The sequence below is a fragment of the Hordeum vulgare genome, chromosome 5H (genome assembly GCF_904849725.1).
Source record: "Hordeum vulgare subsp. vulgare chromosome 5H, MorexV3_pseudomolecules_assembly, whole genome shotgun sequence".
NCBI lineage: Eukaryota > Viridiplantae > Streptophyta > Magnoliopsida > Poales > Poaceae > Hordeum > Hordeum vulgare.
This window is the reverse complement of record NC_058522.1, coordinates 239,685,808-239,703,143: the sequence shown is the minus strand read 5'-3', so window position 1 is coordinate 239,703,143 and position 17,336 is coordinate 239,685,808.

Below are 17,336 nucleotides of genomic sequence, written 5' to 3'. Positions count from 1 at the left end.
CCTACTGATCCTTTAGAGCAATACTTGCTTGAGCATGAAAATGATATGCATATGGATGAAAGGGATGAGATAGATAGAGTTGTCTTAGAACAATATCCTATCCTTAAGAATAATTTGCCTGTTGAACTGCTTGGAGATCCACCCCCACCAAAGGGTGATCCTGTGTTCGAGCTTAAACAGTTGCCTGATACTCTTAAGTATGCTTATCTTGATGAAAAAGAGATATATCCTATTATAATTAGTGCTAGCCTCTCAGAGCATGAAGAAAAGAAGTTACTAAAAACTCTCAGGAAGCACCGTGCTGCTATTGGATATACTCTTGATGATCTTAAGGGCATTAGTCCCACTCTATGCGAGCACAAGATTAAAACCGATCCTGATTCCAAACCAGTCGTTGATCATCAACGGAGATTAAATCCTAAGATGAAAGAGGTAGTAAGAAAAGAAATACTAAAGCTCCTGGAAGCAGGTATTATCTATCATGTTACTCATAGTGATTGGGTGAGTCCGGTGCATTGCATCCCTAAGAAGGGAGGTATTACCGTTGTCCCTAATGATAAGGATGAATTAATCCCGTAGAGGATTATTACTCGCTAGAGGATGGTCATCGATTTTAGGAAATTCAATAAAGCCACTAGGAAAGATCATTACCCTTTGCCTTTTATCGACCGAATGCTAGAAAGACTGTCCAAACACACACACTTCTGCTTTCTAGACGGTTATTCTGGTTTCTCCCAAATACCACTTGCACAAGCTGATCAGGAGAAAACCACTTTCATCTGCCCTTTCGGTACCTTTGCTTACAGACGTATGCCTTTTGGCTTATGTAATTCACCTGCCACCTTTCAAAGATGTATGATGGCTATATTCTCTGACTTTTGTGAAAAGATTGTTGAGGTTTTCATGGATGACTTCTCCGTTTACGGGTCTTCTTTTGATGATTGCCTCAGCAACCTTGATCAAGTCTTGCAGAGATGTAAGGACACCAACCTTGTCTTGAATTGGGAGAAGTGCCAATTTATTGTTAATGAAGGCATCGTCTTAGGACATAAAATTTCTGAAAGAGGTATTGAAGTCGATAAGGCTAAGGTTGATGCAATCGAGAAAATGCCATGCCCCACACATATCAAAGGTATAAGAAGTTTCCTAGGTCATGCTGGTTTCTATAGAAGGTTCATTAAAGACTTTTCTAAGATTTCTAGGCCTCTTACAAATCTCTTGCAAAAGGATATTCCTTTTGTTTTTTACGATGATTGTGAGGAAGCCTTCAAAATACTTAAGAAGGCTTTGATAACTGCACCCATTTTCAACCACCTAATTGGAACTTACTTTTTGAAATCATGTGTGATGCTAGTGATTATGCTGTTGGTGCTGTTCTAGGACAAAGAGTTGATAAGAAGTTGAATGTTATTCACTATGCTAGTAAAACTCTAGACAATGCCCAAAGAAACTATGCTACTACGGAAAGGAATTTTTAGCAGTCGTGTTTGCATGTGAAAAGTTCAGATCTTACATAGTTGATTCCAAAGTCACTATTCACACTGATCACGCTGCTAGTAAGTACCTCATGGAAAAGAAAGACGCGAAACCTAGACTTATCAGATGGGTTCTCTTGCTACAAGCATTTGATTTGCATGTTGTCGATGGAAAGGGTGCTGATAACCCAGAAGCAGATAACTTGTCTAGGTTGGAGAATGTTCTTGATGACCCACAACCTATTGATGATAGCTTTCCTGATGAGCAATTGAATGTCATCAATTCTTCATGTAGTACACCGCGGTATGCTGATTATGCAAACTATATCGTTGCCAAATATATACCACCTAGTTTCACATACCAGCAAAAGAAGAAATTCTTTTTTGATTTGAGACATTACTTTTGGGATGATCCTCACCTTTATAAGGAAGGAGTATATGGTGTTATTAGACATTGTGTACCTGAACATGAACAGGGACAGATCCTACAGAAGTGTCACTCCCAGGCCTACGGAGGACACCATGCGGGAGATAGAACTACAAGCACGATATTGCAATCAGGTTTCTATTGGCCCACTCTCTTCAAGGATGCACGTAAGTTTGTCTTGTCTTGTGAGGAGTGTCAAAGAATAGGTAATATCAGTAAACATCACGAAATGCCTATGAATTATTCACTTGTCATTGAACTATTTGATGTTTGGGGCTTTGATTATATGGGACCTTTTCTAAAATCCAACGGGTATACTCATATCCTAGTTGATGTTGATTATGTCACTAAGTGGGTAGAAGCTATCCCAACTAGTAGTGGTGATCACAACACTTTTATCAGGATGCTTAAAGAAGTTATTTTCCCTAGATTTGGAGTCCCTAGATATCTAATGACCGACGGTGGTTCACATTTCATTCATGGTGCTTTCCGAAAACACTTGCTAAGTATGATGTCAACCATAGAATTACGTCTCCCTATCACCCTCAGTCCAGTGGTCAAGTAGAGCTAAGTAATAGAGAGATTAAACTAATTCTGCAAAAGACTGTCAATAGGACTAGAAAGAATTGGTCTAAGAAGCTCGATGATGCACTTTGGGCTTATAGAACTGCCTATAAGAATCCTATGGGCATGTCTCCGTACAAAATGGTTTATGGCGAGGCATGCCATTTACCTCTTGAGCTATAGCATAAGGCTTATTGGGCAATCAAAGAGCTCAACTTTGATTTCAAACTTGCTGGTGAGAAGAGGTTATTTGATATTAGCTTGCTTGATGAATGGAGAACTCAGGCATATGACAATGCCAAGTTGTTCAAAGAAAAGGTTAAGAGGTGGCATGATAAAAGGATACATAAACGTGAGTTCAATGTAGGTGATTATGTCTTGCTATATAATTCTCGTTTAAGATTTTTTGCAGGCAAGAGTCTCTCTAAATGGGAAGGTCCTTACATTGTTGAGGAAGTATATCGTTCTGGTGCTATCAAGATCAACAACACGAAAGGTAATGTTCCGAGAGTCGTAAATGGGCAGAGAATCAAGCATTATATCTCAGGTACCCCCATAAATGTTGAAAGCAATATTATCAATACCATAACTCCAAAGGAGTACATAAGCGATATTTATCAGCCTATTTCAGACTCCGAAAACGAATAAGTATGTGATTCGGTAAGTAAACCGACTCCAAAACTTTTCCAGTAGGATTTTTCCTCCATTTTGGAATTTTTGAAACAATAGAAAATTTTGAAGTAGTCCGGAAAGTGCACGAGGAGGCGACAAGCCCGCCAGGCGCGGGACACCCCCTGGCCGCGCCTGGGGGGCTTGTGACCACCTCGTGTGCCTCCTGGACTCTGTTTTCTTGCGGAGTACTCCTTCTGGTCGGGAAAAAATCATTATATATTCTCCCGTAAGTTCTGACCCTCGTATCACGCAATTTTCCTTTGTTTTTGTCTCGAGTCTGTTTTCTACCACAGATTTAGAGCAAGATGTCGTCTCAGGAATCTATGGGGGAGAACGATCTCCCTCAAGTCTATGGAGAAGTAAGTGCTGATCTGAAAAGAATGGAGGTCATGAAGGCCAAGGAAAGGCTACCTAAAGAAACCAAGGGCAGAACTAAGGAGGAGAATCATGCATGGGACGAAGGGCAATCTGTGTTCAACAAGGAAGAAGTGGATTTTCTTCAACCCTACCTCCACCTACTGTCTCCATCCTTGATTGAACTCTTAAGGTTTTGTGAAACAACTCGTGTTTGCAATACTTTTCTCACTCGTGAAGTTGTTTTGCTGGAGAAACATATCACATAGCTCCAAGGTATAAATCAAAGATTGATGGCCCTCTTGGAATCAAAGGACACAACAACTCCACCACCATCACCTCCAAAGGAAGACAACTAAGAATGGGTACGGGCAATCGCGTTGGCTTGTGCCAAGCTTGGGGGAGTTGCCCCGGTATCGTATCACCACCACATCTTTTTTCCTTTACCTTTTCTTAGTTCGATCCTTTCTGGTTTTATCTTTCTCTAGTAGAATAAAGTTCTTAGTGTTTTAGGCTTGAGTTTTTCTTTGTGTCACCCCCGATGTATTCGAGCTCGTGAGCCATATAATAAATAGTGTCTTAGTTAAGGGCTTTCCCTCATGCCATAATCAAAAGAATGATAATAGAACAAAGGCATGAAAGATCATGTAATGATCTTATGGGAAGTCATGGCTTCACATATAAAAAGAATGATGACTGAAACTTGTTGAGGGTGGACAAACATAGACCTTGGTCATTGTTGCAATTAATAGGAAGTGATAAAGAAGGAGAGGTTCACATATAAATATATCATATTTGACACCATCTATGATTGTGAACACTCACTAAACTATTACATGCTTAGAAGTAGATGTTTGACAAGGAAGACAACATAATGATTTGTGTTTGCTTGGTTCCGAACAATGTTATATGACTAGAGATCCCTTAGCATGTGACGATTGCTTCCACCTCATATTATCCAAAACTTCCGCACTAAGTAGAGATACTACTTGTGCATCCATAAACCTTCAACCCCAGTTTTGCCATGAGAGTCCACCATACCTACCTATGGATTGAATAAGATCCCTCAAGTAAGTTGTCATAGGTGCAAGCAATAAAAATTGCTCCCTTAATATGTATGATCTATTAGTGCGTGGAAAATAAGCTTTGTATGAACCTGTGATGAGGAAGACATAAAAGCGACGGACTGCATAATAAAGTTCTTTATCGTAGGAGGCAATATAAAGTGACGTTCCTTCACACTAAGAGGACACACATCCAAACCTCAAAAGCGCATGACAACCTCTGCTTCCCTCTGCGAAGGGCCTATCTTGCACCTTTACTTTTTGCCCTTGAAAGTGTCATGGTGATCTACACCAATTCCTTATTTCGCCTTTTTCTTGGCTAACGTCATATGCTAGGGAAAGATCTATATTCGCATGTCAACTTGGAAGTAAGTATTCATGAAGTATTATTGTTGACATTACCCTTGAGGTAAGTAGTTGGGAGGCAAAACTATAAGCCCCTATCTTCCTCTGTGTCCGACTGAAACTTTGATCTCATGAGTACCACGTGAGTTGTAACAATTGTAGAAGACGAAAGGATGATTGAGTATGTGGATTTTCTTTACAAGCTCTTACTTGACTCTTTCCGGTGTTATGATAAATTGCAATTGCTTCAATGACTAAAGGCTATTGGTTTTTCATTCTCAGTAAGGTTCTTGATCCATACTTTACTTTGTGAAGGAATTATCACTTTAGCATAAGAGAAGATATGATGATATTGTTGTTCTAACTATGATCATGATGCCTGCATGTCCGTATCTTGTTTTGTCGACACCTCTCTCTCTAAACATGTGGGCATATTTATTGATCTCGGTTTGCACTTGAGGACAAGCGAGGTCTAAGCTAGGGGGAGTTGATACATCCATTTTGCATCATCCTTTCATGTTGATATTTATCGCTTTATGGGCTGTTATTACACTTCACGGTACAATACTTATGCCTTTTCTCTCTTATTTTGCAAGGTTTCCATGAAGAGGGAGAATGCCGGCAGCTGGAATTTTGTCCTGAAAAAGGAGCAAGTTTGAGATACTTATTCTGCGCAACCCCAAAAGCCGTTAAAATCAATGAGGATTTATTTTGGATTTTATAAAAAATAGTGGGCCGAAGAAGTACCAGAGGGGAGCCAGCAGGAGGCGACAAGCCTCCTAGGCGCGCCCCCTGGCCGCGCCTAGGGTGCTTGTGGGCTCCCTGGTGGCCCTCTGGCCCCCCTCTTTTGCTACAAGAAGGGTTTCGTTCTAGAAAAAATTAGGAGGAGGCTTTCGGGAGGATTCTCCACCGCCATGTGGCAGAACTTGAGCAGAAGCAATCTAGAGCTCCGGCAGGACGATCCTGTCGGGGAAACTTCCCTCCCGGAGGGGGAAATCATCGCCATCGTCATCACTAGCACTCCTCTCATCAGAGGGGACTCGTCACCATCAACATATTGATCAGCACCATCTCATCTCCAAACCCTAGGTCATCTCTTGTAACCAATCTCCGTCTCGCGACTCCGATTGGTACTTGTAAGGTTGCTAGTAGTGTTAATTACTCTTTGAAGTTGATGCTAGTTGGATTACTTGGTGGAAGATTATATGTTCAGATATTTGATGCTACTCATTACCTCTCTGGTCATGAATATGATTATGCTTTGTGAGTAGTCACTTTTGTTCCTGAGGACATGGGATAAGTCTTGCTATAAGTAGTCATGTGAATTTGGTATTCGTTCGATAATTTGATGTGTTGTATGTTGTTTTTCCTCTAGTGGTGTTAAGTGAACGTCGACTACATAACACTTGACCATTATTTGGGCCTAGAGGAAGGCATTGGGAAGTAGTAAGTAGATGATGGGTTGCTAGAGTGACAGAAGCTTAAACCGTAGTTTATGCATTGCTTCGTAAGGGGCTGATTTGGATCCACTAGTTTAATGCTATGGTTAGACTTTGTCTTAATTCTTCTTTCGTAGTTGCAGATGCTTGCTAGAGGGGTTAATCATAAGTGGGATGCTTGTCCAAGTAAGGGCAGTACCCAAGCATCGGTCCACCCACATATCAAACTATCAAAGTAGCGAACGCGAATCATATGAACATGATGAAAACTAGCTTGATAGAAATTCCCATGTGTCCTCGGGAGAGCTTTACTTCCTATAAGAGTTTGTCCAGGCCTGTCCCTTGCTACAAAATGGATTTGGCTACTTTGCTGCACCGTTGTTACTTTTGTTACTTGCTACTTGCTACAAATCATCTTGTCACACAACTACTTGTTCCCGATAATTTCAGTGCTTGCAGAGATTACCTTGCTGAAAACCATTTGTCAGATCCTTCTGCTCCTCGTTGGGTTCGACACTCTTACTTATCGAAAGGACTATGATAGATCCCCTATAGTTGTGGGTCATCACCTCTCTCTAGATCTGTTTCTCCTCTAGTCTAGTTTCAGCGGTGCTTAGGCGAAGCCCTGCTGGAATAGTTCCACCACCACCACCACAACCACGCCAGCGTGCTGGAGAACTCATCTACCTCTCCACCCCTCTTGGTGGATCAAGAAGGCAGGGATCGTCATCAGGCTGTACGTGCGCTGAACGCGGAGGTTTCGTCTGTTCGGCACTAGATCGGGATGGATCGCGGGACGGATCGTAATGAGATCGTGGGACAGGCTGCAATTTGTATGATGAAGATGTTCCACTACATCAACTACGTTATATACGCTTCCGCTTAGCGGTCTACATGGGTATGTAGATGCACTCTCCCCTCTCGTAGATGGTCATCACCATGGATAGGTATTGCGTGTGCGTAGGAATATTTTGTTTCCCATGCGATGTTCCCCAACACCATGTGTGGAGGCGGGCGCACGGGGATGGACACGATGTGTGCGGGCAAACGCACACAGACTGAAGCGTCTGTAGGGGCGCTCACGAGCACATGCATAGGAGGAGGCATTGGTGGTTGCACATACACGAGCTCACGTGGTCCACGGGGCGCTCACTAATGCCCGTGGTTTCCAGTGCTGCGATGATGCTAGACGACCTACCCGTCAATGCTATGGGGATGGTTGCTAGAGAGTGCATCGGGGAAACATCCTCTCCGGCATGCAACTCTTCCAAGGCCATGTTCATGGCTTCCCATTCGTATATATGTTTTATCACCTTCGGCTTGGTGTTGACTTCACCAAACCGGAAGACTAGTGACATATGATCCTTGTGCACCATGGCAAAGATGAGTGGAGGTCTGAATGATTGAGGGGAATGGGAGGCGAAGAGAGATGATTGTGAGTGAGTGGGTAGTAAATCCGCCTATTAAATAGTGGCTCGGGCGCCATTGGTTGATAGGTTGGAAATGAGGCGGGCATATATGGAGGTCAAACATCTCGCTTCCCGGCAAGCCTACAACAAATTAATCACACGCCTCTCGGTGAGACTACGTAGTGGAGACCAACTCACACGCCTCCCGTCAACTCAAATAGCAACTCGCATTGCATACCCTTGCCAATAAATAGTGATATGTGGGGCAGCACGTAAACTAGAAATACAATGCCCATGGTTTATAAATAGTGCAATTGTTTGCATGGTAACGTGACAGTTCTTTGTTCGAAAAAGCTTTTGTTGGCTATTATTGTGTGCACCTTTTCCCAAAGTGGACGCGGAAAACACCATAGCATATTTGTGCTATATCGTGACGCCATGCACAATTTCTTGAATTTTGTGTGAGTTTTTTATTTACTATAATTTAAACCAATATTCTCAATATTGGCTCTAGAAAAATATATATCAAAAAAGTGTCTCAAATTGAGAAACAAAATCCTATGGTGCCTTTATGTGCCATGTCATAACACCATGCCAGGTTTCATGAATTTCTAACGAGTTTTTAATTTATATGGATTTAAAACCCAAGTTTCTCACTATTTGTGGCCGAGCCTAGACCCTCAGCTATTTGAAATTCATTCACATTTCTTGCATGGGACCTAAAGAGGCAGCCATGTACATCTTATATGATTTTCAACCCATTTTGATGCACCAGACCGTGTGATTGTAGTTCAAATTTTAATTGTGCACATTAAATGCCCAAGAAACTCAATTAATGTATAAAAAGGATGAAACGAACCCCGGATAATTCCATATTTTACCATGACACTCCTACTGGTCTATGTTGCCTCTAGGAAAATCTTAAGGCGATAAGAGGTAGCAGATGTCATTTCGCCCACGTAAGGTGATGCGTTCCATATCGGAACCACAAAACTTCTCGTGAGAAGCTCCGGTTTGTAAGGGGCTTGTGCTAAAACTTGTCCCAAATTGATCAATTTTAAGTGTGACACATATGTGCCATGTAATGACACCATGCCAAGTTTCAAGAATTTTTGAAGAGTTTTTGATTTACATGAATTTAAAACCCAAGTTTCTCAATTTTTGTGTGGCTGAGCCAAGACCTTGAGATGTTTCAAATTAATTCTCATTTCTTGCATGGGGCCTAAGGATGCATCCATGTACATTTGTATGATTTTTCAACCCATTTTGACGCACCTGACCTTGTGATTGTAGTTCAAATTTAAATTATGCACAGTAAATGCCTATAAAACTCAATGAATGCATAAAAAAGGGAAAATGAACCGTGTATAATTCCATATTTTAGTACGACACTCATGTTGCTCTAAGTTGCTTCTAGAAATAGTTCAAGGCGAGAAAAGCAGCGGATATCATTTCGCCCACGTAAGGTGACGTGTTCCATGTTGGAACCATAAAGCTTCCGATGAGAAGCTCTGGTTTGTAAGGGGCTCGTGCCAAAACTAGTCCCAAATTGGACATTTTCTGTACCATGACACATATCAACCATGTCATGAAAGCACGCCAAGTTTCATGAATTTTTGATGAGTTTTTTATTTACATGAATTTGAAACTCAAGTTTCTCAATATTTGTGGAGGAGCCAAGACTCCAAGATGTTTGAAATCAAGCTCATTTCTTGCATGGGAACTAAAGATGTAGCCATGGACACTTATAGGATTTTCAACCCATTTGGATGCTCCGGACCTTGTGATTGTGGTTCAAATTGCAATTATACACATGAAAAGCCTAGAAAACTCAAGTAATGCATAAAAATGCAAAATGAAACGTGAATAATTCCATATTTTAGCAAGACACTCATATTGGTCTATGTTGCCTCTAGAAAAAGTTCAAGACGAGAAGATGAGTGAATGCCGTTTAGCCCACATAAGGTGACGCGTGTTCCCTAACGGAACCACACAACATTTCATGATAAGCTCCAGTTTGTAAGGGGCTTGTGCCAAAACTTATCCCAAATTGGACGATTTTTCTACCACGACACATATGTGCTGTCACATCCCTAACCCTTAAGCAAGTTAGCCTTGTGCTCATGTCTTCTTTGCATTTGCATCTAAGAATTTTCAACAAGAACAAGAAAGTGGCAAAGGAAAAACTCAAAAACCCTAGCCACTACTTTAAATAAAGAAAATCTCAAACTAGCTAAAATCAATGAACCCAAAATGGCCTCAAGAAATGTTCAAACTTTCTCATAAATCATGAAAGTAAATGAGCATTGGAGAAAACTATTTTCTTGACACTTTAAGCATTTTAAATTAAAGCAAAAGCCACTGGTTTCAAACTTTAAATTTGAAATCAGAAACTATAAATTTTCAAAAATGTTGAAAACTTTGGAAATGGTTGAGAATATTATAACAAATATTCAGGTGTGTTTAAATTAGTTTTTACAACCTTTTTGGAGCAGAAATAAATAGCAAATCAATGTCAGAAATTAAAACAGAAATAAAACAGAAGGAAATGGAAAAAGGGTTACCTATCGCCTAGGCTGGCCCGGCCCATCTCCCCGAGTCGTCCCCTCCCTCGCGCCAGTAGGAGCAGGAGGTGGCCGCCGCCTTCTCCGGCGCGGCCATGCACCTATGCGCCTGCCTGGCCGCCGCCTCGCGCTGGCAAGGCCGGGGATAAGCTCCCCGAGGCCACCGCTATCCATTCCCAGTGTCGGTTCCTTCCCTTCCTCTCGGATCTACGCGCTCGAGCAAGGGTTCGAGCTCCTGGAGCCTCCAGGAGTGTGATGAGCCCCTCAGCTGTCCTCCCCGTGCCCTAGAGCCATCAACTGCGGGAGGCCGAGCTTCGGCCGCCGCTTCGGCTCGTCGCCGGCGCCTCCCTCGCTGGGCTTCCGCTTGAAGGTTGCCGAGGTGCATGACGTGCACATGGCGATAAGTGGCGAGAGCGTGTGTGACGAAGTACACCCCTGCAGGGTTATGATCTATTCGAATAGCCGCGTCCGCGGATATGGACTACTTGGAGACATATGTTGTTCATAGATAACTTCAATGGCTACTCATAAAATTGCCAAGATAAGCGTGAGTGTCGTGGACGGCATTTCCGTACGGAGACGGAATGATTCCACGATAGTGTATTGTTGTGGTGTTAGTGGACTCGCGTGCGAGAAATCAAGTTGTCAAAATTATTTAAAAATACAAGTTGTCTAGCCACGAGTCAAATGTTGGCTTTCCGCATGAAACCCCACAATACCCCTTTTGATACCTTGCATGAGTAGTTAGTTGTCCTAAAGTCTTGCTGAGTACTTTCGTACTCATGTTTGCTTAATAAATGTTGCAGAGGTTGCTAATGACCCTAATGGAGGGTTCCTCGTAGACATCGACGACGATGAGTAGCTGGTGTCCCAGCTACGATCTGGCCCTACGTTGGATCTATAGTATTGTCAGGCCATGTGCCTTCTAGTTGTCCTGTCAGTACTCAGACAGTTTATAACTCTTCCGTTGGCTTGTAAATGAATGACTGCTATTATGGGTCGTGAGACCCTTAATGTGTAATATTATGTGTGTGGCTCTTCTGAGCCTCTTAAATAAAGCTTCTATGTTTATGGTTATGTTGTGATGCCATCGATGTATCTATACATATCAGTATGCCATGCGTACGTGTGTCGTACTTGATATGTATGGGGTTCGATTACCTAGTCGTGAGCTTTAGTAGCATTCCTTACAAGGAAATGCCCCTTTGTGATCCAACGAGCCTTGGTAGTTCGCTACTGCTCCGGACACATTGGTTGACCGGCATGTGTCCTTCTTAGCTGCTGTGTCTTTCCCCTTTGGGGAAATGTCACGCGATGTAATGGAGTCCTTGTAGCTTGCTACGACTCGTCTACATTCGCTGATGACCGACACCTGCTTTGTTGGGTCATGTATGCCTGTCCTTGTGCGGTACTGCCACTTTGGTTTATGACTAGACATGTCGATCCGGGTTCTTTGACATTGGATTGCTAGCGACACTATCGCATACGTGAGTCAAAAGACGCAAACGGTCCCGGCTAAGGTAAGGCTGCAGCCGTGGAGTTAACCGTGCGTGAGACCACAAAGGGATGCGATGTGTTACAGGCTGGATTCCTATGGCTTAGGATCGGGGTCCCGACAGCGTTGGTATCAGAGCCTAACTGACTGTAGGATTACTAAGCCAAACTGGTCGAAGTTGAGTCTATAATTGCTTTAGTTATATATAAGGGAATTGTTTGTGGAAGGGAACGTAAGACTCTTGTTCTCTTCTCAAGTTATTCTATTCTGGTCATCCTCGTCTCTTCTGCGGGAATTAAGGACTAGGATTACTAAGCCAAACCGATCGGTAGCTTATAGGACTACGGGTCAAGAGATATTGGGTTTCTTTTATTCCTAGGAAGCAGGAAGTAAGTTTGATGATCAGAGAATTGAACTTGATAGTTGAGTGGTTACGCTATTCCATTTTGGGTTGTCTCAAAATTTGTTTTTGAGCATTTACAGCCGTTATGCTGCCCAATTTTGCATTCAGAGCTCTAATGCGTTTGCATTACTCTCTATTTACAGATGCCTCGCCGTCCTTCTCGTCAGGTGGTACGTCTGACCAGGTGCATTGATGTGCCGGGTCATACGGCCATGCTGGTCAGGGTGATGTCGGTGTGCGGTTACCGCTGGTACACAGTGGAGGAACAGTACCGAGACTTCAACCAGAGCCAGTACATCTGCACTGTTAGGGTATTTCCAGATTACCCTGGAGCGGAGAAGCCAATCCATTGGTCCTATGGGTTGGGGGTCACTGTTGACATGGCAGTACAAGATGCTGCCTATTCAATGCTGACCATTATGAGAGCGAGACATGCACTGCTGCAGAATTCAGAGTTCTGCTATGTTCCGGCCTCTCAGCCTGGTGAAGAGGGATACCTCAGTGGAGTCTATTTTGATTCTTCTATGGAGGATCCACTTCTGCAGTCCACTGTTGAGATGCTAGAGAACAGAGACAGGGATGCTCGTGCTCTCCGTATGGAGCTTTATGCTACCCGTGCCCGTCTGTGGACTGCTTTGACGCAGCTGGCACCGGTAGTCCAGACAGGGTATGGAGAGATGGAGATGCTGAACCCTGTTAGGACCCATCTTCCGGCCCACGTTGACTGGCCAGCTATAGGAGGAGTCACACCTCTTCGGGGACCCCTCTTACCACCAGTCAGGGGACCAAGGCCACATCCGTGTCCTTATGGATCCCAGGGATCTCAGGCTAGAGTGTTTCCTGATCCGCAGGTTGAGCTTCCAGGTCATGGAGGTAATCTCTATGAGATGTTCTATGCGGATGCCTGAGCTGTGAGTGGAAGGATAGTATGGTAGTAGCCGTACGTTCACAGTCCTGCATGACTTGTGAAGTATGCATGTAATGTGAAATGAATTCCGGAGGCCTAGATAAATAATGTATAGGAAGCTTGTAAGCCTCTGATGATTAGTTTCATAATTTCAGTAGTTGCTCTTCGAGTAAGTTTGTACTGAATTATGTAAGGGTGTGTATGAACCATGGTGTATATATAGCAGTTGCTTGTTACCATGCTGTTCGAATATTCATTTCCGCATTCCGTGTGTTCAGTACATTCTTAATCCATAGCTAGTATAGATATGATATTGGTCTAAGCTATGAGTTTGTTTGTCAGGATGGTGTTCACCAGGTTGAACCGTGCCCCTGCTCATGAGCAAGGCGAGGGTAGTCAAGCGTCGCAGGAAGACCTGCCTCAACCGCCTTCTCTGGTGGAAGTGATGCTTGAGGCAGAAAGAAACAAAAGAGAGACCAACCGACTGTTAGAGCATATTGAGCAGAATACGGCTCGTCAGCCTAGGAATGCTGCAGTGTCCCTCAATGACTTTGTGAAGCTGAATCCTCCAAAGTTTCATCATTCTGTCGATCCCCTCGACGCTGATGACTGGCTGTGCAGCATCTCACGCAAGATTCGCTCTGCGAATGTGTCTGAGGCCGACAAGGTGACCTTTGCGGCATATTTCCTGGAAGGCCCCGCCAATCTGTGGTGGGAGAATTTTGAAGCTATGCGTCCCGCTGAACCAGTAGCCACATGGGCAGACTTCAGGGCAGCCTTTCGTCTGCACCATATTCCAAAGGGCCTAATGGACCGAAAGAGAGAGGAGTTATGTGCCTTCACTCAGGGCAAGTTGTCTATGGATGCCTATAGCCGCGAGTTCGGTAATCTCGCCCGCTATGCAACAAAGGAGGTGTCTACCGACGCCAAGAAGCAAGCAAGATTCCGTAAGGGTCTGAGCCCTGAGCTCCGTCGTGACCTGCGCCTCCATGAGTGTGCAAGCTTACAAGCCCTGGTCAACAAAGCGATCAGTGCCGAGACTGGTCATACTGACTTCGAAGCCACAAGGAAGCATTCCCGTGACTTTGGCTCATCTTCTGGTTCCGCGTTTCCAAAATGCAGGCTGTGGGTTCCAAACAGTTCTCTGCCACAAAGATACACTCCGAGGCCATCCTACGTGGCGCCTCAGACGAATCAGGCCAACCCTCCAGCAAAAGCTTATGGTGGTCCAGCTAGCAATGCTGCACCACGTGCCAACCAGGTGATATGCTACAAGTGTGGAGAACCAGGGCACTATTCCCGTGTGTGTCCTCAGAATGTGGGTGCCAAGCAACCCGGAAAGTCCGTCGGGCAAGCCAAGTCGGGCAAAGCTTATTATGTGAAGCCAACTCCTGCACGTGGCCGTGTGAACTATGTGTCAGCAGAAGAAGCTCAAGAGGATCCCGACGTCATGCTGGGTACGCTTCTTGTTAATCATCACCCAGCGTCCGTTCTCTTTGACACTGGGTCTTCTCATTCCTTCATTTCAGAAAGTTATGCACAGTTGCATAACATGTCTTTTTGTGATATGCCAATTCCATTGGTTGTCCAAACCCCTGGTAGTAAATGGCAAACCTCCAGGATAACCTATGACAATGAAATTCTAGTAGACAGGCTAGTTTTTCTAGCCTCATTGATAGCATTGAAATCATCGGATATTAATATCATCTTGGGCATGGACTGGATGTCAGCTCACTATGCCAGGATTGATACTCATTCTAGAAATGTCCGGCTTACCCATCCCTCGGGTGAGATAGTAAGTGTCTCCACTCGAGTTGCCAAATGCCAACTCTATTCTCTAAATGCCAACCCTCTTCCGGAACTTGAAGACATTCCGGTAGTCCGTGACTTTCCGGATGTTTTTCCAGAGGAACTGCCAGGAATTCCACTTGACAGAGATGTAGAGTTTGTGATAGATCTTGTTCCGGGAACTGTCCCAATAGCCAGAAGACCATATAAGATGGCACCCCGGGAGCTAGCCGAACTTAAGAAGCAATTAGATGAGGCTTTGAACAAGGGTTTCATTCGTCCTAGCTCTTCTCCTTGGGCTTTCCCCGTCCTCTTCGTCAAGAAGAAAGACGGAACGGATCGGATGGTTGTAGATTATCGACCAGTTAATCTGGTCACCATAAAGAACAAGTATTCGCTTCCCAGGATCAACGACCTGTACGATCAGCTCGCGGGATTCTCAGTCTTCTCCAAAATGGATTTGAGGTTGGGATACCATCAAATCAAGATTAAGAACGGGGACATTCGAAAAACGGCTTTTGTTACTCGCTATGGCCAATATGAGTACACCGTTATGTCCTTCGGTTTAACCAATGCCCCAGCCACCTTCTCTCGACTCATGAACTCAAGCTTCATGGAGTATTTGGATAAATTCGTCGTGGTATACCTCGATGATATTCTCAGCTACTCGAAGAATGAACAAGAACATGCCGAGCATCTAAGGCTGGTATTGATGAAACTTTGAGAGCATCGCCTTTATGCCAAATTTTCAAAATGTGAATTCTGGTTACCAGAAGTGACCTATCTAGGCCACGTAATCTCTGGTAAGGGTATTGCTGTCAATCCCGAGAGAGTTCAAGCTGTCCTTGATTGGACTCAACCTGAATCGGTTAAGCAAGTTAGGAGTTTTCTTGGTCTAGCGAGCTATTGTCGCCGCTTTGTCGAAAATTTCTCCAAGGTTGCAAAGCCTCTAACTGAACTCCTCAAGAAGGATAAAAAGTTCGAGTGGACACCATAGTGTGAGCATAGTTTTCAGGAACTGAAAAGACGCCTGACTTCCGCACCTGTGTTGCTACCACCAGATTTTTCTAAGGACTTTGTTATCTATTGCGACGCCTCGCGACAAGGATTAGGTTGCATTCTCACGCAAGATCGTCATGTGATCGCATACTCATCTCGTCAGTTGCGTCCACATGAGGATAATTACCCCACACATGACCTTGAGCTTGCAGCTGTGGTCCATGCACTAAAAACCTGGCGACATTACCTTCTGGGTAATCGTTGCGAAATATTCACCGATCACCAAAGTCTGAAATATATCTTCACCTGACTGGATTTGAATCTCAGGCAAAGACGGTGGGTTGAGTTGATCTCGGATTACGACTTAGGGATAACTTACACCCCGGGGAAGGCCAATGTTATGGACGATGCGCTAAGTCGTAAATCTTATTGTAACAATTTGATGCTACAACAAGGTCAACCACATCTCCATGAGGACTTTCGGAAGATGAATCTTCATATTGTTCCTCAAGGATTCCTTTCTACCCTGGTGGCGAAGCCTACTCTTAAGGATCAAATTATAGCTAAAGCGTGACAGGGTAATATCACGGATCAAGGAGAATATTTTTAGCGGAAACGCTAAAGAATTTTCCATGAACGATCAAGGTGTTGTGCTCTTCCAGAATTGTTTAGTGGTTCCTAAGAACCCACATCTAAGGCAGTTAATCCTTAAGGAGGCTCATGATTCTCCTCTCACCATTCATCCCGGTAGTAGTAAGATGTATCAGGACCTATGCCAGAGGTTCTGGTGGACTAGGATGAAGAGAGAAATTGCTGAGTTCGTTGCTAACTATGACGTTTGTCGTCGAGTTAAGGCAGAACAACAAAGGCCTGCTGGCACCCTTCAGCCTCTAGCTATTCCTGAATGGAAATGGGATAAAGTTAGCATGGATTTCATTACCGGATTTCCCAAGACCAAGAAAGGAAATAATGCTATCTTTGTGGTCATTGACCGTCTTTCCAAAGTGGCTCATTTTCTTCCTGTTCGTGAGAGTATAACAGCTAGCCAGCTAGCAGAATTATATATCTCTCGAATAGTGTCTCTTCATGGTGTTCCCCTGGAGATTAACTCGGACCATGGAAGTATCTTTACTTCTCGCTTCTGGGAAAGTTTTCAGAATGCCATGGGGACTCACCTATCTTTTAGCACTGCTTTCCATCCCCAATCAAGTGGTCAAGTAGAAAGAGTGAATCAAATCCTAGAAGATATGCTCCGAGCTTGTGTTATATCGTTCGGTATAAATTGGGAAAAGTGCCTTCCATTCGCCGAATTCGCTTATAACAATAGTTACCAATCAAGCTTGGGCAAAGCCCCTTTTGAAGTTCTCTATGGACGAAGATGTCGAACACCTCTAAATTGGTCAGAAACCGGAGAGAGGCAACTCTTTGGCC